This window comes from Bison bison, unplaced genomic scaffold, assembly GCF_000754665.1.
Source record: "Bison bison bison isolate TAMUID 2011002044 unplaced genomic scaffold, Bison_UMD1.0 scf7180017864100, whole genome shotgun sequence".
NCBI classification, from domain to species: Eukaryota; Metazoa; Chordata; class Mammalia; order Artiodactyla; family Bovidae; genus Bison; species Bison bison.
Window position 1 is genome coordinate 674,237 of NW_011494672.1, and position 24,639 is coordinate 698,875.

General features: G+C 41.9%; 1 protein-coding gene across 2 annotated transcripts in view; it reads right to left on the reverse strand.

Annotated features, from left to right (window-relative positions):
- The window catches only part of VIT (vitrin), a 125,627-nt gene extending 111,069 nt beyond the window's left edge, over window positions 1-14,558 (reverse strand). For both annotated transcript variants that reach the window (XM_010838615.1, XM_010838614.1), the window contains exon 1: window positions 14,298-14,558. The gene's annotated coding sequence lies outside the window, so the exon portion shown is untranslated. The remainder of the gene's footprint in view (window positions 1-14,297) is intronic.
- Between the last annotated feature and the right edge of the window lie 10,081 nt (window positions 14,559-24,639).

The window sequence follows — 24,639 nt, forward strand, 5'->3', positions numbered from 1 at the left end:
CAGCATTTCTCATGATGTACTCTGCATATAAGTTAAATAAGCAGGGTGACAATATACAGCCTGGCCGTACTTCTTTTCCTATTTGGAACCAGTCTGCTTTTCCATGTCGAGTTCTAACTGTTGCTTCCTGACCTGCATACAGGTTTCTCAAGAGGCAGATCAGGTAGTCTGTTATTCCCATCCCTTTCAGAATTTTCCACAGTTTATTGTGACATTATCATTCCTATAATTCAGAGCAGTGAAGTGACTTGCCTAAGGTCACACAGCTCATATCCAAGAACTGTGGCAGCCACTGAGAAAGAAAAACATGGTCTGCATGCCTGGGATGTTCTGGGAAGAAAAATGGGAGAAGACCTTGAAATCATGCTGTCAGAACGTCCCGGTAGAGTTCCTGATGTACTCATGACCATGGTTCATGACAAGGGGTGATTTTGTCCCCCAGTGAAGATTTGTCAAAGTTTGAAGACATTTTTGGTTGTCACAACTTGGGGCAGAGATGCTATTGGCATCTAGTGGGTAGAGACCAGGGAAGCTGCTGAAGATCCTACAGCATGCACGACAACCTCCACAACAAAGAATTATTCAGGGACTTCCCGGGTGTCCAGTGGTTAAGAATTCACTTTGCAATGCAGGAGAGGAAGGTTTGATCCCTGGTTGGAGAACTAAGATCCTACATGCTGCAGAGCAACTAAGCCCATGAGCGGCAACTACTGAGCTCACGCAGCACAACAAAAGATCCCACATGACACAGCTAAGACCCCACACAGCCGAATAAATAACTGCTAAAAAAGAGAATTGTTCAGCCCGACATGCCAATAGTGTCAGGGTTGAGAAACCCTGATTTAAGAGAATGTTCATTTTTTCAGCGTATGTATCAGAATCTTACACTTACTGATGTTCCAATCTGGGAATTTTCCGTAAATATTATAGGTACTTTTTTTTGATGGTTAAAGTGTATGCTACTCAAGATCCCTTTTCCAAGATCATTTTTGATCACTACATCGTTCAGGGAAAATCCTAAAGCAAAGATATTCAGCCCTGGGAAGCTGAGTGGATTAAGATGCTCCTATGCATGTGTTTGATAATTGATATATGCCTATGCCATGAGATTCATTGATCCATGTGCCATGTTTCTACATGTCACAGAACCTAAAAGGGAAAGCCCATCCCGGTGCGTGTGTTTCAGACCATCATTTTGTACCTCGTTAAGAACCTGACATATGGTAATGCTTACCACATCCACAAAGGCTTCGACCAATAGTGATTTCCAGTGAGGCTGCAAACAGTAATTACGTTTCTGAAGTGGTAGTTTAGATCTTATATTGCCAGTGGGAAAAAATACTAGTTTGCAGGCATGCCCCCAAATGAGCTCTAAAGAACTCCTTCCAAGAGTTATTTATCCTCTGTAATGGAAGGGGGCAGGAAGCGCAGTAAATCTGGAGGGGGATGGGCAGAGGACCTCAGTAAAAGGCCAGGTGGACCATGACTGCTCCTTGTAGTTACTCTGGAAACTGTTCTCGCTTTAAATGGTTCTCATAGAAGCTCTGGAAGACAAGTTTCTCTCATCAGCAGCATCTTTACCTAATGCATTTGACACTGTGGATTAGCCCTCTTCCTCCCAGCAAGTTCTCTCCCCTGGGCTCTGAGGTTTGTGGTTTGCCAAGGGGCTGTCCACTGTTGAATCTGGAGCTGGGTATTTGGTTCAGTCCAACTGGGATCCCCAGGGCCTTAACTGGCCCAAATGCTCTGTGCTTTTTTGGTCCGCCTTCAATTCTGAGGCCCAGAAAAACATTTTTGGGTCTGGCACAGCCTTCCAGCTGAGGTAGGAAGATGAGGGTGTGTCTGCAAGGTTCGTATATTTTGCTGTCGGCCTCTTGGTAAAGATGGGTTAGTCTCAGATGACAGGGTCCAGTTCTCTGGCTGCGACCATGAGGCAGGCATGGGGCTGCAGGTCCCAGTGCATTCCTGAATTCCAGCAACCAGAGGCTTGGGGAGAGTGGGGATGTGGAGGAGGACTGGGACTGAGGCTGAGCTATTGATGGCTCTGAGGGATTAAGTCCAGATATTGGTGGGGACCAGCAGAAGAAAGAGAGTCATTTAGAAGCAGGAGACCCAGCTCTCCAAGGGGACCCATGTGGCCTCGTGCTCCAGAGGTCCCCTGGGCCCATTCCCTGCTCTGTCCACTGTGGCTGAGCTGCCTGGTGGCCTGGACGTGGGACTGGTCCTTTGTTCCTCTTGAAGGAAAGTTTTGGAAGCTTACAGTGCACTCTAATAATAACAATATTGTGTTTAATGCTCCCCATATGTTATACATTGCACTGGTGTGATCTTATTTATTATGGTGATCCCATCAGGTCTCTACTATTGTACCCATTTTTCAGGGTAGGAAATTGAGGCTCAGAGAACTTGAGCAAGCAATCAAACTTTAGTGAGCTGTAAGTAAGTTATGGAATAAGTATGTAACAGAATCCAGGCCCCAAACACTTAACCCCACTCACTACCCCCATGTTACCATCAAAAGATGGTTTTCCCTTCCTTTTTGTCTTGATACATCTATCCTAGGCTTTTTGAAATACTCTGTGGACAATAGCTTAGAGGCACACTGTGAAATACATACATTTGTGACAAAATAATCTTAGTTGTGAGGATTAAGAGATTTTTTTGTTGTTGTTTGAGGGTCATATTTGGACCTGAACTCACATACAGCTTTCTCCTTCTCACAAATGTTATTTAGGGTAAAGTGATGCACCAGGCGTATTTTTAAGTTTAACCAGGCATAACACACCCATCTAAATAAACATTTGAGAGTATTGTAATTGGCTGTGTAATGGGATGTTAAAATGGAATGAGCCTTTGTCTAAGTTTCAGCTGAAACCAAGTGCCAACTACTTCCCTGTTCCTAAGTGGTCTCTTTGCAGCTTCTCTCGCCATTGCCTGCGTGGGTGAAAGCGGGGAGACCACTGGCTCCCTTTCTGCATCTGGGGAGGCAGAGGAGATGGGAACATGCCAACAGCTATTCCTAAAGAAACCCTGCTCTCTAATCTCCAGCTACCCTCTTGGCTTCTACAACCACCTGTGTTGTCTGGAGTGGGGCAGATAGCCAGGATCCTGGTTTTTGGTTACCTCCTTTGGAAGTCCAGCTTGCATGCCCAGTGACCAGTTGAAATGACTGAGTAGTTGTGTCCCATGGGCTCGAGGGCACAGTGGACTCCTGATTAAGACAGAGAGGGAATAGTTCATGGCAAACAAGACCTACCTGTGTGAGAGTCAGCCCGGGGTGGCTCTAGGTGCCTCCCAAGCCGGGTCCAGGGAGGGCTCGGGAAAGGGCAGCAGAAAGCCACAGCACATCGCTCTCCAGCTGCCCAGTGGCAGGGGGAGGAGCTGTAAGCCCCCAGCCAGAGCAAACTCATGTGAAATGACATCTGGGAACCACAGACAAGGGGTCACTAGAAAAGTCAGGGGCATTTTCAAAGAACCCATAGAAGTGCTCCCATGGGGACAAGAAACAGTGGCACATGCCTGCCAAGCCCAGGGAACCTGGATGCCAACTCATAACAGTGCCAGCTAGTGAGGCCCTCTGTCACCTTTATCTTTCCTGTCTGTGCCCTCTTCGACTCTGGAACTGAAGAAACTGCCATTAGCAGTCAAGGGCAAGAGCGGTAAAGATCCAGTGCAGAGAAAGAGAATGCAAGCCTGCCCTTTCCCACTGCAGAAAGCAAGCCTGAGATGGGGGATGAAATTGTGAATGCCATTTGCAAGTTTTTAAGTATTACCTGAGTATCACCTCCACATTAATGACTGAACTGAGATTGTTGGCAGGTGTAATGTAGACAAGCTCTTTTAAAACACTCTGAGCATGGGACCTACTCACATTTCATCCAGGGCAGAGGCAGGAGCTGTCCACAGACGGTGTGTGAGTGGGCATTTGGGGGTGTCTGGGTAAAATCTGGGAGCATTAGGATGGTACCCTCTGTGTCTGCTTTCCAAAGGACACCTTGGATCTCACCTCTTTTCTTCCTCCCCTAGCCTGCTCCCAAGGGTAGTCCAACCTCAGGGCCTTTGCATTTACTCTTCCCCGCTTCCCCCCTGCCTTCACCTCTCTCTCATTTTAAACGTCCCTTTATCAGACATTTATTGAACCACACATTGCAAATCATCACTGCTCTGTCCAGCCCCCTTATCCCACCTTCTGAAGCTTTTTTTTCACACCCCTTATCACCCCCAGACTTAGACCTCTTATGTCTATTTATCATGTGGTCCCAGGTTGGCAGCTCTAGGAGAATGGAGACTGTTTTGTTCACTGTTCTTCCCAAGCACATAGACATGTGCATGGTACATGGCAGTAATCCAATAAATATTTGTTTTGCTGTCATTGAATAGCTCTGCTTCCCCAGATTCCTTTTATTGTTCAGAGTACAGATCTATTCACGATATTCTAAAAGTGAATCTGGTCTGGGCAAGTTGACTTGTACCTTTATGTCCCAAGCATGTTTTCTCTGTCTGGGATATAAAGGGGCCCAGAGGACAGATTCACTTCTCACTGAGATGCCAGTGACCTGATCCCTTGGAAACTGTACATTGGGTGTCCCCAAAGGAATAGTTTTTTTTCCCCCTTTTTATTTCTGAGAAGAAAAAAATGCAGACACAGAATTCCTTCTCCCTATAGCCCGAAGGGTGATTTTTATGAATTTTTACCACATGTCCACACAAAACTTTAGCCTTTCTCTCACTGTGGGAAAGAATTTGAGCAATTTTTACTAGAGTCTTGTCAAGGTAGAGACCCTTACCAGGGAAAATGATTTTCTGAAGCAGCCTGAATTGTAAGGCAGTACGATTCTTTCTTGATATTGATTAAAAAAAAATTGGAGTATAGTTGCTTTACATTGCTATGTCAGTTTCTGCTGTACAGCAAAGTGAATCAGTCATATATAGATCTCCCCTCTTTCTTGGATTTCCTCCCATTTAGGCCACTACAGGCCACTGAGTAGCGTTCCCTGTGCAATACTGTAAGTTCTCATTAGTTATCTATTTTATAAGTAGAAGTGTATACATGCCGGTCCCAATCTCCCAATTCATCCCCCTGCCTTTGCCTTTTGGTGTCCATACATTTATTCTCTATGTCTGTGTTTCTGTTTCTGTTTTGCAAATAAGATCACCTATGCCGTTTTTCTAGATTGCACTTATGTGTGTTAATAATTGATACTTTGATTCTTTCTGTGACTCGTTACCAGTTTAACGCTAGAATGAAGATAAAGGATACCTTTTGGGAACTGGCTACTCAAAGAACTTGATAATGAGGTCTGCTCCTTGGCCTTGCCCCTGAGAGTCTTCCCAACACACCAGAAAAGTGATTCGTAAGTCAGAAAATTATTTAAGAGTGACAGAAATAAAAACCCTGTCTTCCTAACAGCTTTTCCCTGTGACTTCCTGACCTCCACTCCATTCCATCAGTATTACTGGGGAGTCTATATTTACAGTGAGGAATGACTTTCTTAGAAATTAGACTTGGCTTGAAAATTATATTTTTAGGGATGGCAAAATTAATTTGGTGCAGTGATAGAAAAACCAAGACCATGTATAATTGTTACCTGGTAGACTGATGATGTGAGCTCTGAAACTAGAATGCTTGGGTTTGAAGTTGAGCATCATCGTGTACCGGCTGTGTGACATTGGATAACGTACTTCTCAGTGCCTCAGTTTTCTGATCTGTATAATGGGACTCATAACCACCTATCTCCTATGGTAGCTGTTAGGATTAAATGAGTTGACAGATGAAGAGGGCTTAGAACAGTGCCTGGTACACGAGACTGACTCTCTAAGTGTTGGCAGTATTTATTGTTGTTGGGGTGATGGTTAATCATGATTACTATTATCATCAACATTCTCCTAACCATCCTCCTACAAAACATGGCCCATTCAGGCTTTAGGATTTAGCAGAGGTAAAGCCACCAGTTGAATGTCTCTCAGTAAGATTCAACAAATTTGTTGTTGTTCAGTTGCTAAGTTGTGTCTGACTCTTTGCGACCCCATGCACTGCAGCATGCCAGGCTTCCCTGTCCTTCACTATCCCAGAGTTTGCTCAGATTCATGTCCATTGAGTCAATGATGCCATCTAACCATCTCATCCTCTGCCACCCTCTTCTCCTTTTGCCTTCAGTCTTTCTCAACATCAGGGTCTTTTCCAATGAGTTGTCTCTTCACATCAGGTGGCCAAAGTATTGGAGTTTCAGCTTCAGCATCAGTCTTTCCAATGAATATTCAGGGTTGATTTCCTTTAGGATTGACTGGTTTGATCTCCTTGATGTCCAAGGGACTCTCAAGAGTCTTCTCCAGCACCACAATTCAAAAAGCATCAATTTGGTGCTCAGCCTTCTTTATGGTCCAACTCTTACATCCATACATGACTACTGGAAAGACCATAGCTTTGACTAAACAGACTTTTGTGACAGAGTGATATCTCTGCTTTTTAGTACACTGTCTAGGTTGTCATAGCTTTCCTTCCAAGGAGCAAGCGTCTTTTAATTTCATGGCTGTAATCACCATCCACAGTGATTTTGAAGCCCAAGAAAATACAGTTTTTCACTGTTTCCATTTTTTCCCCATCTATTTGCCATGAAGTGATGGGACTTGATGCCATGATCTTAGGTTTTTGAATATTGAGTTTTAAGCCAGTTTTTTCATTATCCTCTTTCATCCTCATCAACAGGCTCCTTAGTTCCTCCTCTGCCGTTAGAGTGGTGTCATCTGCATATCTGAGGTGATTGATATTTCCCCTGGCAATCTTGATTCCAGCTTGTGATTCATCCAGCCTGACATATTGCATGATGTACTTTGCATTTAAGTTAAAGAAACAGGGTGACAATATATAGCCTTGTCATACTCCTTTCCCAATTTTGAACCAATCAGTTGTTCCATGTCCAGTTCTAACTGTTGCTTCTTGATCTGCATACAGGTTTCTCAGGAGGCAGGTAAGGTGGTCTTGTATTTCAATCTCTTTAAGAATTTTCCACAGTTTGTTGAGATCTACACTGTCAAAGGCTTTTACATAGTGAATAAAGCAGAAGAAGGTGCTTTTTCTGTAATTCTCTTGCTTTCTCTATGATCCAACGAATGTTGGTCTCTGGTTCCTCTGCCTTTTCTAAACCCAGCTTGTACATCTGGAAGTTCTCGGTTCATGCACTGCTGAAGCCTAACTTGAAGGATTTTGAGCATAACTTTACTAGTGAAATGAGCATAATTATATGGAAGTTTGAACATTCTTTGGCATTGCCCTTCTTTGGGATGGGATGAAAACTGACCTTTTCCAGTCCTGTGGCCACTGCTGAGTTTTCCAAATTTGCTGGCTTATTGAATGCAGCACTTTCATGGCGTCATCTTTTAGGATTTTAAATAGCTCAGCTAGAATTTATCGCCTCCACTAGCCTTGTTTGTAGTAATGCTCCCTAAGGCTCATTTGACTTCAGACTCCAGGATGTCAGGCTCTAGGTGAATGACCACACTATCATGATTATCTGGGTCATAAATACCTTTTTTGTATAGTTCTGCTGTGTATTCTTGCCACTTCTTTTTAATTTCTTCTGCTTCTGTTAGGTCTTTACCATTTCTGTTCTTCATTATGCACATCCTTACATGAAATATTCCCTTCATCTCTCCAATTTTCTTGAAGAGATCTCTAGTCTTTCCCATTGTATTTTTTTCCTCTACTTCTTTACACTGTTCATACAAGAAGGCCTTCTTTTCTTGCTCTTCTCTGGAGTTCTGCATTAAGTTGGGTATATCTTTCCTTTTCTCCCTTGGTTTTTGCTCTTCTTCTTTCCTCAGCCATGTGTAAAGCCTCTTTGGACACTTTGCCTTCTTAGATTTCTTTTTCTTGGGGATGGTTTTGGTCACTGCCTCCTATACAATGTTATGAACCTCTGTCCATAGTTCTTCAGACACTCTGTCTGCTAGATCTAATCCCTTGAACCTATTCATCACCTCCACTATATAATCATAAGTGATTTGATTTAGGTCATACCTACCTGAATGGCCTAGTGATTTTCCCCACGTTTTTCGATTTAAACCTGAACTTTGCAAAAAGGAGCTGATGATCTGAGCCACAGCTCCAGGTCTTGTTTTTGCTCCAGGTCTTGCTTTGATAGAGTTTCTCCATCTTCTGCTGCAAAAAATATAATCAATCTGATTTTGGTATTGACCATTTGGTGATGTCTATGTTTAGAGTTGTGTTGCTGGAAAAGGGTGTTTGCTATGACCAGTGTATCCTCTTGACAAAACTCTGTTAGATTTTGACCTGTTTCATCTTATACCCCAAGGCCAAACTTGCCTGTTACTCTAGGTATCTCTTGACTTCCTATTTTTGCATTCCAGTCCGCTATGAAAAGCGGTGAAAAGGATGTCTTTTTTTTGATGTTAGTTCTAGAAGGTCTTGTAGGTCTTTATAGAACTGTTCAGCTTCAGCTTCTTTGGCATCGATAGTTGGGGCATAGACTTGGATTACTGTGATATTGAATGGTTTGCCTTGGAAACGAACAGAGATCATTCTGTCATTTTTGAAACTGTACCCAAGTACTGCATTTTGAACTCTTTTGTTGACAAGAGGAATAATCCATTTCTTCTAAAGGATTCTTGCCCACAGTAGTAGATATAATGGTCATTTGAATTAAATTCACCCATTCCCATTCATTTTAGTTCACTGATTTCTAAGATGTCACTGTTCACTCTTGCCATCTTCTGCTTGACCACATATAATTTACCTTGATTCATGGACCTAATATTCCAGGTTCCTATGCAGTATTGTTCTTTACAGCTTCGTCCTTTACTTTCATCACCAGCCTTTGGTCCAACTGTCTCATTCTTTCTGGAGCTATTAGTAGTTGCCCTCTGCTCTTTCCCAGTAGCATAGAGGACTTAGTGGGGGGGCTTGTCTTCTGGCATCATATCTTTTTGCCTTATCATACTGTTCATGGGGTTCTCATGGCAAGAATACTGGAGTGGTCTGCTATTCCCTCCTCCAGTGGAACACATTTGTCAGAACTCTCCACTGTGACCCATCTGTCTTGGAGGGCCCTGCATGGCATGGCTCATAGCTTCATTGAGTTATGCAAGCCTCTTTGCCATGATAAGACTGTGTTCCATGAAGGGGCTGCCAAAGTTTGATTTTAGGATCCTTGGTGAAAGAATTGTGACCATAATTGGGCTGAACTCTGCTAGAGCCCCAGACAGGGGGCAGTTCTGTAGTTTTGTTCCTGCTTTCTCTGCTCAGAGATTTGTAGGGATCTTTAGCCCAGTCTCATGAAAATCTAGATGACTGTCAGACAATAGGCTCAATCGAATGGCTAAGGAATGTTATCTAGCATTCTTAAAAAGAATTGAAAAAAGCATCTTGCAAAGTGACAGTGAAGCAATGTGTGCTGTGCAGTCGCTTCAGTCATGTCTGACTCTTTGCAACCCTACGCAATGTAGCCTGCCAGACTCCTCTATCCATGGGATTCTCCAGACAGAAGTACTGGAGTGGGTTGCCATGCCCTCCTCCAGGGGATCTTCCCAACCCAAGGATCAAACGTCTCTTATGTCTCTTGCATTGGCAGGTAGGTTCTTCAACTAGCGCCACCTGGGAAGCCCCGACACTGATGCAGACATGGGCCTAAATATTTTTGTAAGCTATAAGACCAAAATCAAACACAGCAAAATATTCTCTAAGCTGAATGTAAATCAAATGAATTTTTGCTCTGCTTTGTTTTGAGACCCTGGCTTGTGAATTTGACTCAGGAAGGATTCTGGCATCTCAGTTCCCCTTTCTCCCTCAGGGTATAAGCACCAGAGGAATGCAAGAGCGGATTCCAGTCACAACATCTGCTGGTGGGGGATTTGCTCTTTGCAGGTTGCCACACGATGTGCCGCTTTTATGGGTCTCAACTCCGAGCATCGCCTGGTGCCTGCTGCGCGCATTTTCCAGGCAGCCCGGAGCATTTCCGATGGGCGCTCTCAGGATTTCTTTAAGGCTTGCAGTCTGTTAAGTGGAAAAGTTTTCTAGTTGATTAAAAACAAATTCTGAATCCAGTTTCCACAACTGTGTGTTTTTTGGTAACCATAGGAAAATGCAGTCAACAAGACTGAAATAGTCTGTGCTCTATTGAGAATGCGATTTTGGCCCTTCACCTCCTGGTCTGTAAAAAAGAACTTACCTAGATGGTCTCAGATTAACTTCAATTTGTGTGTGTGTGTGTGTTTTAGTTAAAATTCCCATTGGGTTCTTTGTCAATCTTCTCTGTCCCTTGCTGGGCTTCTCATTTTGTTCTCCTGATTTGGTGTCAGTTTCTTTGGTGTCAGTTACTGGAGGTTTACTGTGTTTCTTTGGTGGCAGCGTATTTCTCTGATTCTTCACGATGCCCATAGCCTTCTGTGGATATCTATGCATCTGAAGAAGCAATCATCTCTTTCTAACTTCATGGACTGACTTCTGTAAGGAAAGACCTTCGCCTGTGAGAAGGGGCAGACGGGAGTGTACTGTAACCCGTCTAATGGTTCAGGGCTCTAAGTATGGGGGTTGTATTAGCTCTAGGTCCAAGGAGATGTGATAGCTTGACAGCTCAGGCCACAGCATCAACAGCATCAACAACATCGTGGTCCCTGGAGAGGAGGGCAGAGGATCCACAGTGGCTGCAAGGGCTGTGGGAGGCCTCAGTGACACCTTTAGAGGCTGGGGATCAGGGCAGGCAGTAGCTGTGGCTTGAGCCAGGTGCATACACTGGGTTGTGGGGTCAGCTGTCTGTAGGGTTGAGAGCCAGGGTTGGTAGCAAGGGCTAGGGCCAATCTTGGGTGCAGGGCCCCTGTCACTGCAGGATCGCCCTATGGGGTGTGCACAGCAGTACAAGCTGGTGAAGGGAGTTGGGCTGGAGGGGCATAGGTGCACAGCTGGAGGAACTAGTAGCAGGAGAACCCCACAGTCCAGGCCAATGTAGGAATCAGGCCCTGGCTGTCTGTGTGCAGTCCTGTGCCTTAATGAAACTTTAAGAGCTGGCACTATCAGAAAGCCATTTCCGATGGGGAGACACGACTGGCCCTGGTCTCTCGTTCATTTCTTGCCCCATTCTCTGCCTGAGCAGAAGCCACCTGCACAGGGAGCTTTCATGTCTGTAGAAACTAGCAAATTCTCTGTGCACTTCTCTCTCTCAGTGTGTATGTGTTCAGGGAGCCAGGAATTTTACCACCTTCTGCAAGCCACAGTGAGACACATTTTGGCAGCCAGAAGGGGACCTTTGGGGTTTCTCAAAATACACACATCACAGAATGGCTGTACCTCTCTTGATTTAATATTTGTTGAAATATTGATTAGTTCAGATCTCCTGCAAGATAGCAAGAAATTTCTAATAATTGAAAAAAAAATTTTGGCTGTATCACATGGCATTTGGAATTTTAGTTCCCTGATCAGGGATCAAACCTGCACCCCCTGCATTGGAAGCACAGAATCTTAACTGCTGGACCATCAGGGAAGTCCCAAATTTCTATTAATTGTATTAAGATCACATAGTTCCACATATCTATTTGCTTACTACATCCAAAGAGCTAATGTTTAAGTTTGAAGAGGATTGCAAATGATTTGTTTAACAGCTGATTTAAGTTCTTCATTCCAGTCCCATACCATAAAAAATTACTTGCTAACATTTGGGTACTGACCAAGCTACAACAACTTGTACCAGCTACAAGTTGAAGTTTTTTTGCCACAACCTTATGAGGTAACCATTAATAGTAGACTCTTTTTACAGATGAGAAAACTGAGGCCAGAAGGTTTACAAAATTTGCCAAAGGTAACATATTTAAGAAGTGTCAGAACCTCCTGCCTGACAAGCCCCTTCAGGATCCATAGCGTAGGAGGGCCACTTGGCCTTCACTTTACCTAAATTTAGATATTTGACATTATCGCCACATGAGGTCATACAGTCATAGAAATGCACCAGAGAACTGAAAGAAGTCTGAACCACACTGTCCTCTATGGAAATATAAGTGTAAATATACATCTGCATATATTTATTTATACACATAGGATTATACACACACACATACATGTATACACACTGGATTATATTTCATTAGCATGAAGTTATATTGCTTTTCATTTTTGAGTGTGTTGAAGTCTTTAGTTAGGTGAGCACAGACATTTTCAATATATTGTAGGTTCCATTACCCTGTTTTGATTTTGTATCAATAGTATACAGGAAGTCTCAACAGTGAAATTGGTCTGGCCATGTCTTAACATTGAAGATATTCCAGTGCATTGGAACCTTAGGATTAGGAAGGCAATTTCATCACTTCTTTTGTGAGGAAATGGAGACAGAGATGTTGAGTAAACTCCCCAAGGTCACACAGCTAGAAAGCCCTTCCACTGACAGAGCAGTGAGCTCTGTCCTGCACCCACTGATCTTGATCCCTGCCTCGTGCCTCCAAACTAGCAAGGAGAGGCTAAGTTGCACATGTGGGCATTGTTGTAGGAACATCCTAGAGGTTACGAAACATTTATTTCACAACCAGTGACTCCCTCCCATGCATTCTATTATTTTTTTTTTTAATATTTGCGAAGAAAGGTTCCATTTCTTTAGAACTTTTCACATTTCAAAACCCTTTTAAAACTGAGAATCAATATTGAACCCCATAGCCATCCTGGGAGGGGCTGTATGCAGGCATTGCTTTTTCTTTTTTTCAGATGGAAAAACAAAAGTCAAAAACTACACACCTTTCTCAAGATAACACCACTAAACAGGGACAGAGCTGTGACTGTAATCTGGGCTCCTGGCTTGGGACACGGCACTGAACCACACCGCTTTCCTGTCTAGCAGTATGTCTTACAGGAATTACAGATGGGCACAGCACAGCATTTTTGTTCTCCTGATGCTATTCATAAACCATTCTCAAACCCAGTGTATTTTCACTGAAAGAAACTATTCTTCATGTGATCAACAACTTGGCAAAAAAGATAATTAGATCGTCTAAACGCTATTCATAAAGTAAACGCTACGTCAGGATAGATATTAAGCACTTTCAAAGTTCCTACCGTATTTCCTTTCAGGGGTGAGGTATAAGATATATTTAAATGAAGCTTAGTCTGGGAAACCAGCATATTGCAATTAAAAATGCAGCCCTTGTAGTCTTGCAATTCTTTGTCTAAAGTCTTTCAACAAAAGAGGGTATTTTAATTCAATAAATAAAAGACAGGCACTTCCAGCTTTCCTATGGGGGAGTAGCTACCGCTTGTAGTTCACACACGCACAACAGAGAAAATACACAAACAAATAGTGTTTGATTTTTCTTGGCTACAGGCTATTTTCATCTTTCAAGAGACCAAGGGAAAAACAACCTTAGAACGTTACCACCAAAACTTCCAAATTTATTGCAACACAACGTAATGGCAAAATGCTATTTTCTTGGCGCTCACATTTTTGAATAACCACCATGGCCAAAAATGCCGGGTTTTATATTTACAATAAACCCAAAGAAAATCTTGAATTCCACTCTCAAAGCTGGGATGGCAAAGATGCCGTGGGTTGTTCAGAGCAAACCATCGCGTCTAATTATTCAATCTTATCCTCTCTGTTTAACCCGAGCTTGAGGCATTTATTTCATGTTTATACTAGTTTAACACAAATCATGCTTGAAAGAGATTTCGTATCCTGTTTCCCTGTGTAAAGTTGGGCTACAATAGAAGACTTAACAATGCCGGCTGTTTCTTGGGCTTATCAGTTAAAGAAACACTAAACCTAAGAAAATACTTCCAGTGTAAACAAGATACAAAATCACACATGTAGCCACATTCCTCCAAGATCTGTCTGAATAGAGAAAAGTATAGATCTACTCTGAATAATTTCTGTTTTAACTTAGCATCAATATGCCTGTATCTGCTTTTCCTTCATTGTTATAAGCAATTTGTTCTGCTGCTATTGTATTCCACATAGGAAGTAAGGTATAATGTGGAGTAATAATAGATTTAAACGTACTTTAAAGTTCTGCACAAACATTATACTTTTCAGCTAATTTTAACCACAATTAAGTTAGTTTAAAGGATACAGTGAAAATCTTGTTCTAACCTTACCTCAGCACAATTTATTTAGAGTTAATATACATATATTAGTTGTTTTCAAGGATGTCAGTTACCATTCAATTCTCTGAGACTGAAATTTGTATAGACTGATTACTTGGTCAAGGGATGTATTCTAGTTTCTTAATGATAAATATATTTTCATGTTTTTGTAACAAGAAATGGAAAGCAAACTATCTAAATAAAGTAACAATTTGTTAGAACATACCTTGTTTGAAGAAAGCAAATTTTTTTCAAAACTTTTCCACCACAGAGAACGGATATCCCTTTTTCCTTAAGCTTTTCTGCATCACAGATCCCATCCAAATTATTCTAAAGAAGAAACAAGAAGAGGTCCAAGCACCTTTTCTCTTCTGAGAAGAGCTAATCAAACATTCCTATCAAACTCTCAGCACTTTGAAAAGCACATTTTACACTACACACACACACAGACACACACACACACACTCACTCTCACACTCACACACACTGCTTCTCACACTGGTTTTAGTACTGAATTAGGCGGTCCTCTTTTAAATTTCCACTCCCACTTTTTTTTTTTTTTCTGGGTAAGGATTTCTAAATATTCTTTCTAGCCCAAAGCACACATTTCCAGCAAGCAAATTCTACAATTGAAAATTCTATAAAGTAGCAGAGAAGCACCTAGATAAGATGGAAAAATTTTAAGTATACTTTAAAATTGACTTAAGCAGGGCAATTATATTTTCTCTTTCTTTTTCAAGTGCTGGCAAACAGCTGGATTAAATTGCATAAAGAAATAAAACTGTACAAACAGTACTGAGCTGGTTCTATTGGACTCTCACTTTTGGAGTAGAAATAATTTTCCTACATGTTAAAGCTGTTTTTTGGTTTAGTTCACTTCGGTTCTTTTTGCATTTTGGCAAGTTTAATGAAGTGGCTGTAGACTATGCTTCTGGGAACAGGACACAAGATAATAACAGTGGGAAGCAAAACCTGACTCATGTTTCAAAAAAACAAATGATGGATAGCTCACAGCATAAGTGCAATCTGCAGGGTTTTAGTTATGTACATATTAGTGTCATCAATTAAATCGAAGGGATTCAGGCCCCAAACATATATGAGTATATCACAACATCTTAAAAACAGACCATAAAAAAGTACATCTGACACTCCTGGAGATTCAGATGTTTATCAGTCTGACAGCTTCTTCTCTTCAGCTAGGGTGGGAGGGAGCCCAGGGCCGGTCCTCTGGCTGCCTGGGACTGTGCACTCACCTAGCCCTGCCAAGGAGGAGAATCTTCCCCACTAAGGACCCCTGGGGATTGCTCGGCTTTGAATCTTTTCCTTCCATTTGGTTCTGCATTTTCTCAATCCTGGGGAATTCCCTGGCAGCCCAGTGGCTAAGACTCTGCACTTCCACTGCAAGGGGCATGGCTTTGATCCCAGGTCAGGAAACTAAGATCCCGCGCGCTGCACAGCACAGCCAAAACATTAAAAAAAAAAATTCTTGATTCTATTTCTTCTTCCTTAAAATCCTAGGTCCATTGGTGGTAAGGATGGTATTGCCACATAGAAGATGCCCTGTCCCATCCTTTGAGGGAAGGTTTGGATGAAGTGGCAGTCCAAATATAATTAATATTGATACTATTTCTATTAATGTTAATAATGCTAATTACCATTTATGAAATACTTATGCTGGGAATGCTGATAAACCCTCTACATATATCAACTCATTTAATAGATAGAACAACCTGGAGGGGTTATTACCATTACTTTCACACTACAGATAAGAGAACTGAGGCTGAGAGAGATTAATTGATTTTCCCAGGGTCAGCAGGCTGGAAAGGTAAGAACTGAGGTTCAAATTCAAAGTTGGCTGACCCTTAGGCCACGTGCTGTGTTAGGGCTGAGAGCTTCTTTTCTTTCATTTGTTTAACTTGTTTTCTTATGGTAAATAAGGCGGAATCAGATGTAAACGTACTGAAAGCATAAGAAGAGATGCTCAAAGTGAAGTGGAAATTGAGAAATAATGTTTGTGGTGATGGAAAGTTTTGGAAATACATAATGATGGTTGTACTCCACTATGTGTATAATTAATGCTAATGAATTACTTAGCAAAATGGCAAAATTTTTGTTGTACATATTTATCACAATAATAAACAGTATTAAAAAAGAGAGAAATTCTCCTTTAAAATAAGCAGTGAAATATCACTTTTTAATGTTGATTAAATAATTTTGATTATTTTTTACATGTCTCTAAGAGCTCCAGTTGAGCTATTTGAAATCCTGAAAGATGATGCTGTGAAAGTGCTGCACTCAATATGCCAGCAAATTTGGAAAACTCAGCAGTGGCCACAGGACTGGAAAAGGTCAGTTTTTATTCCAGTCCCAAAGAAAGGCAATGCCAAAGAATGCTCAAACTACTGCACAATTGCACTTATCTCACACGCTAGTAAAGGAATGCTCAAAATTCTCGAGGCCACTTCAGCAATATGTGAACCGTGAACTTCCAGATGTTCAAACTGGTTTTAGAAAAGACAGAGGAACCAGAGATCAAATTGCCAACATCCGCTGGATCATAGAAAAACCAATAGAGTTCCAGAAAAACATCTATTTCTGCTTTATTGACTATGCCAAAGCCTTTGACTGTGGATCACAACAAACTGTGGAAAAACTGAAAGAGGTGGGAATACCAGACCACCTGACCTGCCTCTTAAGAAATTTGTATGCAGGTCAGGAAGCAACAGTTAGAACTGGACATGGAACAACAGACTGGTTCCAATTAGGAAAAGGAGTACGTCAAGGCTGTATATTGTCACCCTGCTTATTTAACTTATATGCAGAGTACATCATGAGAAACGCTGGGTTGGAAGAAGCACAAGTTGGAATCAAGATTGCCAGGAGAAATATCAATAACCTCAGATATGCAGAAGACATCACCCTTATGGCAGAAAGTGAAGAGGAACTAAAGAGCCTCTTGATGAAAGTGAAAGAGGAGAGTGAAAAAGTTGGCTTAAAGCTCAACATTCAGAAAACGAAGATCATGGCATCCGGTCCCATCACTTCATGGGAAATAGATGGGGAAACAGTGGAAACAGTGTCAGACTTTATTTCTGGGGGCTCCAAAATCACTGCAGATGGTGATTGCAGCCATGAAATTAAAAGACGCTTACTCCTTGGAAGGAGAGTTATGACCAACCTAGATAGCATATTGAAAAGTAGAGACATTACTTTGCAAACAAAGGTCCATCTAGTCAAGGCTACGGTTTTTCCTGTGGTCATGTATGTATGTGAGAGTTGGACAGTGAAGAAGGCTGAGCACCGAAGAATTGATGCTTTTGAACAGTGGTGTTGGAGAAGACGCTTGCGAGTCCCTTGGACTGCAAGGAGATCCAACTAGTCCATTCTAAAGGAGATCAGTCCTGGGTGTTCATTGGAAGGACTGATACTGAAGCTGAAACTCCAATACTTTGGCCACCTGATGCAAAGTAGTTGACTCATTGGAAAAGACTCTGATGTTGGGAGGGATTGGAGGCAGGAGGAGAAGGGGACGACAGAGGATGAGATGGCTGGATGGCATCACTGAGTCGATGGACATGAGTCTGAGTGAACTCCAGGAGTTGGTGATGGACAGGGAGGTCTGGCGTGCTGCGATTCATGGGGTCGCAAATAGTCGGACACGACTAAGCGACTGAACTGAACTGAAGAGCTCAGGAAATTCTTTCCATTTACCTGAGATTCAGTTCTCTTATTTTTTAAAATTTGTATTTATTTTAAAAATAATTTTATTGAAGTATAGTTGATTTACAGTGTTGTGTTAGTTTCAGGTGTACAGCAAATTGGATCAATTTTATATATACCTGCATCCTCTCTTCAGAGAAGGCAATGGCACCCCACTCCAGTACTCTTGCCTGGAAAATCCTATGGACGGAGGAGCCTGGTAGGCTGCAGTCCATGGGGTCGCTAAGAGTCGGACATGACTGAGCGACTTCACTTTCAGTTTTCACTTTCATGCATTGGAGAAGGAAATGGCAACCCACTCCAGTGTTCTTGCCTGGAGAATCCCAGGGATGGGGGAGCCTGGCGGGCTGACGTCTATGGGGTCGCACAGAGTTGGACACGACTGAAGTGACTTAGCGGCAGCAGCATCATCCTCTCTTAGGTTCTTTTCCCATATAGGCCATTACAGACTACTGAGTAGAGTTCTCTGTGCTGTACAGTAGGTCCTTATCAATTCTGTATTTTATATATATAGTAGTGTGTATATGTCAGTCCCAGTCTCCCAATTTATCCCTCCCCTGCTTCTCCCCAGTGAGCATAAGTTTGGTTTCTACATCTGTGACTCTATTTCTGTTTTGTGAATAAGTTCATTGGTTCCATTTTTTAGCTTACACATATAAGTGACATCATATAATATTTATCTTTCTCTATCTGACTTTCTTAAGTCAGCATGTCAATCTCTAGATCCATGCATGTTGCTGCAAATGGCATTATTTCATTCTTTGTAATGACTAATATTCCATTGTATGTATGTTCCACATCTTCTTTATCCATTCCTCTATCAGTGGACATTTAGGTTGCTTCCATGTCCTGATTATTATAAATAGTGCTGCAATGAACATTGAGGTGCATGTATCTTTTCCAGTTATGGTTTTCTTTGGATATATGCCTAGAAGTGGGATATGGTAGTTCTACTTTTAGTTTTTTAAGAAGCCTGCATACTTTTCTCTATAGTGGCTGTATGCACTTGCCTTCCCACCAACAGTGCAGAAGGTTTCCCTTTTCTCAAACCCTTTCTAGCAATATAGACTTTTTGATGAGGGCCATTCTGACCAGTGTGAGGATACCTCATTTTAGTTTTGATTTGTATTTCGCTAATAATTGGTGATGTTAAGCATCTTTTCATGTCCTTTTCGGCCATCCCTGGTGGCTCAATGATAAGAATCCACCTGCCAATACAGGAGATGTGGGTTTGATCCCTGGGTTGGGAAGATCCCCTTTGGAGAAGGAAATGGCAACCCACTCCAGTATTCTTGCCTGGGAAATCCCATGGACAGAGGAGCCTGAAAGGCTGTAGTCCATGGTGTCGCAAAAGAGTTAGACACAACTTAGCAACAAACAACAGCAGCAATGTCTTCTTTGGATAAATGTCTATTTAGATCTTCCATCCATTTGAAATATCACTTTTCATCAGATTGCCTAGAATTGGAAAGCTGGAAAATGCCTATGGCAGACATATGGTGACCCTGATGTGCTGCCTCTGCTGTGGACAAATGTGGTTATTCTAGAGAGCCATCTAGAAGTACTTAGTCATGTTACATATGTATCCTAGGACCCATGAAACTCCTTGTGGGATAGTCTTTGGTGAGCTTCTTGCACTGAGCCATGAGAAATCCATCCCCCCAAAACTAAGAGTTAAGTATGGGAGATATGCAGTATGAGATATTATGTAGCTGCTAGAAACAAAGAGCCAGATGTGGGATTTGAACAATGATTCCCCACACCAGATCACCTAGGTCTGACTGTTGGTTTTGGCAAATAATTTGGCAAATAATCTAAATTCTCTGTTTTTCAGTTTCTTCATCCGTAAAATGGGGGGGGGAAAATAAAGCATCTATCTCCAAGTTATGACAATTAAAAGAATTAATACTTGTAGAGTTCTTGGGATCTTGCCTCATGTGAAAGAAAAAATGCTACTATTTGTGTTTTTTAAATAAATAAAATGGACAGCAACACTGATTTTTAGCCAATGAGGCTAAAATCAAAGTGTTGGTGGGACTGATTCTTATCTAGAAGCTCTGAGAAAGACTCCACCAAATCAGGTTGTTGGTAGAATTCAGGTCCTTGCAGTTGTAGGACGGAGGTTGCTGTGTTCTTGCTAGCTGTCAGCCAGGGGCTGCTCTTAACTACTAGAGGTCACCCCACTCCTCATCACATGGCTCCTTTCATCCTCAAACCAGTGAAGGTGTGTTGAATTGTTTTCATGCCTGAGTTCTCTCTGAGTGCTTCTTTTACAAGAAGCTGGAGAAAACTATTTTTAAAGAGCTCATGTGATTCGGTTAGGCCAACTGGGATAATTGTCTTACCTTAATGTTAATTGATTAGTAACTATAATTATATCCACAATATTGCTTTGTCAGGTAACATAAGATCATCATGCCCCAGGGGAAAAGATTGGGATGGGGGCATCTTAGAATTCTGCCTACCACAACCGTTGGTGGTGAAAAACATTATTCTAAGTAAAAGTAAGAAATAGATTGAGAAATACGATATAGTACTGGGATGGCTCAGACAGTAAAGAATCTGCCAGCAATTCAGGAAACCTGGGTTCAATCCCTGGGTCAGGAAGATCCCCTGGAGAAGGGAATAGCTACCCACTCCAGTATTCTTGCCTGGGAAATCCCATGGACAGAGGAACCTGGTGGGCTACAGTCCATGGGGTTGCAATGAGTTGGACACAACTGAGCAACTAACACTTTCACTTTTCACTGGGATGGTTAATTCTATGTGTCAATTTGATTGGGCTACCAGGTACCCAGATATTCAAGTCAGTTCAGTTGCTCAGTCGTGTCTGACTCTTTGAGACACCATGGACTGCAGCATGTCAGGCTTCCCTGTCCATCACCAACTCCCGGGGCTTAATCAAACTCGTATCTGTCACATCGGTGATGCCATCCAACCATCTTATCCTCTGTTGTCCCCTTCACCTCCCACCTTAAATCTTTCCCAGCATCAGGGTCTTTTCAAATGAGTCAGTTCTTCGCATCAGGTAGCCAAAGTATTGGAGTTTCAGATTCAGTATCAGTCCTTTCAAGGAATATTCAGGACTGATCTCTTTTAGGATGGACTGATTGGATCTCCTTGCAGTCCAAAGGACTCCCAAGAGTCCTCCAACACCACAGTTCAAAAGCATCAATTCTTTGGTGCTCAGCTGTCTTCACAGTCCAATTCTCACATCTATTCATGACCACTGGAAAAACCATAGCTTTGACTAGAGGACATTTGTTGGCAAAGTAATATCTCTGCTTTTTAATATGCTATCTAGGTTGGTCATAACCTTTTTTCCAAGGAGCAAGCATCTTTTATTTTAATGGCTGCAGTCACCATCTGCAGTGATTTTGGAGCCCCTCAAAAATAAAGTCTGTCACTGTCTCCACTGTTTTCCCATCTATTTGCCATATAGTGATGGGACCAGATGGCATAATCTTAGTTTTCTGAATGTTGAGTTTTAAGCCAACTTTTTCACTCTCCACTTTCACTTTCATCAAGAGGCTTTTTAGTTCCTCTTCACTTTCTGCCATAAGGGTGGTGTCATCTGCATATCTGAGGTTATTGATATTTCTCCTGGCAATCTTGATTCCAGCTTGTGCTTCATCCAGCCCTGCATTTTGCATGATGTACTCTGCATATAAGTTAAATAAGCAAGGTGACAATATACAGCCTCGACGTACTCCTTTCCCGATTTGGAACCAGTCTGTTGTTCCATGTCCAGTTCTAACTGTTGCTTCCTGACCTGCATGCAGATTTCTCAGTATTCAGGTCAGGTGGTCTGGTATTCCCATCTCTTTAAGAATTTTCCACAGTTTGTTGTGATCCACACAGTCAAAGGCTTTGGCGTAGTCAATAAAGCAAAAGTAGATGTTTTTTCTGGAACTCTCTTGCTTTTTCCATGATCCAGCAGATGTTGGCAATTTGATCTCTGGTTCCTCTGCCTTTTCTAAATCCAGCTTGAACATCTGAAAGTTCACAGTTTATGTACTGTTGAAGCCTGGCTTGGAGAATTTTGAGCATTAATTTACTAGTGTGTGAGATGAGTGCAATTGTGTGGTAGTTTGAACATTCTTTGGCATTGTCTTTCTTTGGGATTGGAATGAAAACTGACCTTTTCCAGTCCTGTGGCCACTGCTGAGTTTTCCAAATTTGCTGGCATATTGAGTACAGCACTTTCACAGTGTCAGCTTTTAGGATTTGAAATAGCTCAACTGGAATTCCATCACCTCCAGTAGCTTTGTTCGTAGTGATGTGTTCGTAGTGATGCTTCCTAAGGCCCACTTGACTTCACATTCTAGGATATCTGGCTCTAGGTGAGTGATCACACTATTGTGATTATCTGGGTCATGAATATCTGTTTTGTATAATTCTTTTGTGTATTCTTGTCACCTTTTCTTAATATCTTCTGCTTCTGTTAGGTCCCTACCATTTCTGTCCTTCATTGTGCCCATTTTTGCATGAAATGTTCCCTTGGTATCTCTAATTTTCTTGAAGAGATCTCTGGTCCTTCCCATCCTATTGTTTTCCTCTCTTTGCACTGATTACTGAGGAAGGCTTTCTTATCTCTCCTTACTATTCTTTGGAACTCTACATTCACATGGATATATCTTTCCTTCTCTCCTTTGCATTTTACTTCTCTTCTTTTCACAGCTATTTGTAAGGCCTCATCAGACAACCATTTTGCCTTTTTGTATTTGTTTTTCTTGGGGATGGTCTTGATCCCTGCCTCCTGTACAATGTCACAAACCTCCGTCCATAGTTCATCAGGCACTCTATCTATCAGATCTAGTCCCTTAAATCTATTTCTCACTTCCACTGTATAATCATAAGGGATTTGATTTAGGTCATACCTGAATGGTCTAGTGGTTTTCCCTACTTTCTTCAATTTAAGTCTGAATTTGGCAATAAGGAGTTCATGATCTGAGCCACAGTCAGCTCCCAGTCTTGTTTTTGCTCACTGTATAGAGCTTCTCCATCTCTGGCTGCAAAGAATATAATCAATCTGATTTAAGTATTGACCATCCAGTGATGTCCATGTGTAGAGTCTTCTCTTGTGTTGTTGGAAGAGGGTGTTTGCTATGACCAGTGTGTTCTCTTGGCAAAACTCTATTAGTATTTGCCCTGCATCATTCTGTATTCCAAGGCCAAATTTGCCTGTTACTCCAGGTGTTTCTTGATTTCCTATTTCTGCATGCCAGTCCCCTATAATGAAAAGGACATCTTTTTTTGGTGTTAGTTCTAGAAGGTCTTGTAGGCCTTCATAGAACCATTCAATTTCAGCTTCTTCAGCATTACTGGTTGGGGCATAGACTTGGATTACTGTGATATTGAATGGTTTGCCTTGGAAACGAACAGAGATCATTCTGTCATCCCCAAGATGGATGGTCATGGTGCAGAGTTCTGATAAAATGTGGTCCACTGGAGAAGGGAATGGCAAAGCACTTCAGTTCTTGCCTTGAGAACCCCATGAACAGTATAAAAAGGCAAAAAGATAGGATACTGAAAGGGGAACTCCTCAGGTCAGTAGGTGTCCAATATACTACTGGAGATCAGTGGAGAAATAACTCCAGAAGGAATGAAGGGATGGAGACAAAGCAAAAACACCACCCAGTTGTGGATGTGACTGGTGATAGAAGCAAGGTCCAATGCCCTAAAGAGCAATATTGCATAGGAACCTGGAATGTCAGGTCCATGAATCAAGGCAAATTGGAAGTGGTCAAACAGGAGTTGGCAAGAGTGAACGTTGACATTTTAGGAAGTAGCAAACTAAAATGGACTGGAATGAGTGAATTTAACTCAGATGACCATGGTATCTACTACGGTGGGCAGGAATCCCTTAGAAGAAATGGAGTAGCCATCGTAGTCAACAAAAGAGTCTGAAATACAGTACTTGGATGCAATCTCAAAAGACAGAATGATCTCTGTTCATTTCCAAGGCAAACCATTCAGTATAAGAGTAATCCAAGTCTATGCCCTGACCCAGATATTAGATTAAACATTATTTCTGACCATGCCTGTGACGATGCTTCTGGATAAAATTAATAATTGAATCAGTAGACTGAGTAAAGCAGATTGCTCTCCCCAGTGTGGGTGGGCTCATCCAATCTACTGAAGGCCTGAATAGAGTAAAAAGCTGAGCAAGAAAGAATCCTTTCTCTCAGCCTCTGTCTTCAAGTTGGGACATTTGGTCTTCACCTACCTTTGGAGTAGGTCTGAACCACTAGACTGAACCACACCATCCAGGTCTCAGAACTCCAGAGTCTCAAGTTTTCTGACTGAAGATCTTGGACTTCTCAGCCTTCAAAATCATGTTAGCCAATCTCTTATAGCATGCATGCACACATGATAAATTGCTTCAGTCATGTCTGACTCTTTGCAACCCCATGGACTGCAGCTCGCCAGGCTCCTCTGTCCATAGGAGTCTCCAGGCATGAATACTGGAGTGGGTTGCCATGCCCTCCTCCAGGCTCTTAAAGTATATCTATATCTAAATATCTGCTGCTAAAAATCTAAATAATTCTCTTCCTATGTATACCTCCTATTGGTTTTATTTCTCTGGAGAATTCAGACTATTACAAATGGAATTATGAAAATTAACATATATACACCTAAAGCAACAATATACATTTTGCAAGAACATGTATAAGTGAATGTATACTCACTAGATCCATGGTACTTCACAGACTTGTACAGGCTGTTCCCAAGGGCTTCTATTGGACATCTGCATGGCTCATGTGTTCACCTTCTTCACATCTTTATTCAAATGTCACCTTCTGAGTAAGGCTTACTTGGTCACCCTATTTAAAATAACCCTACCC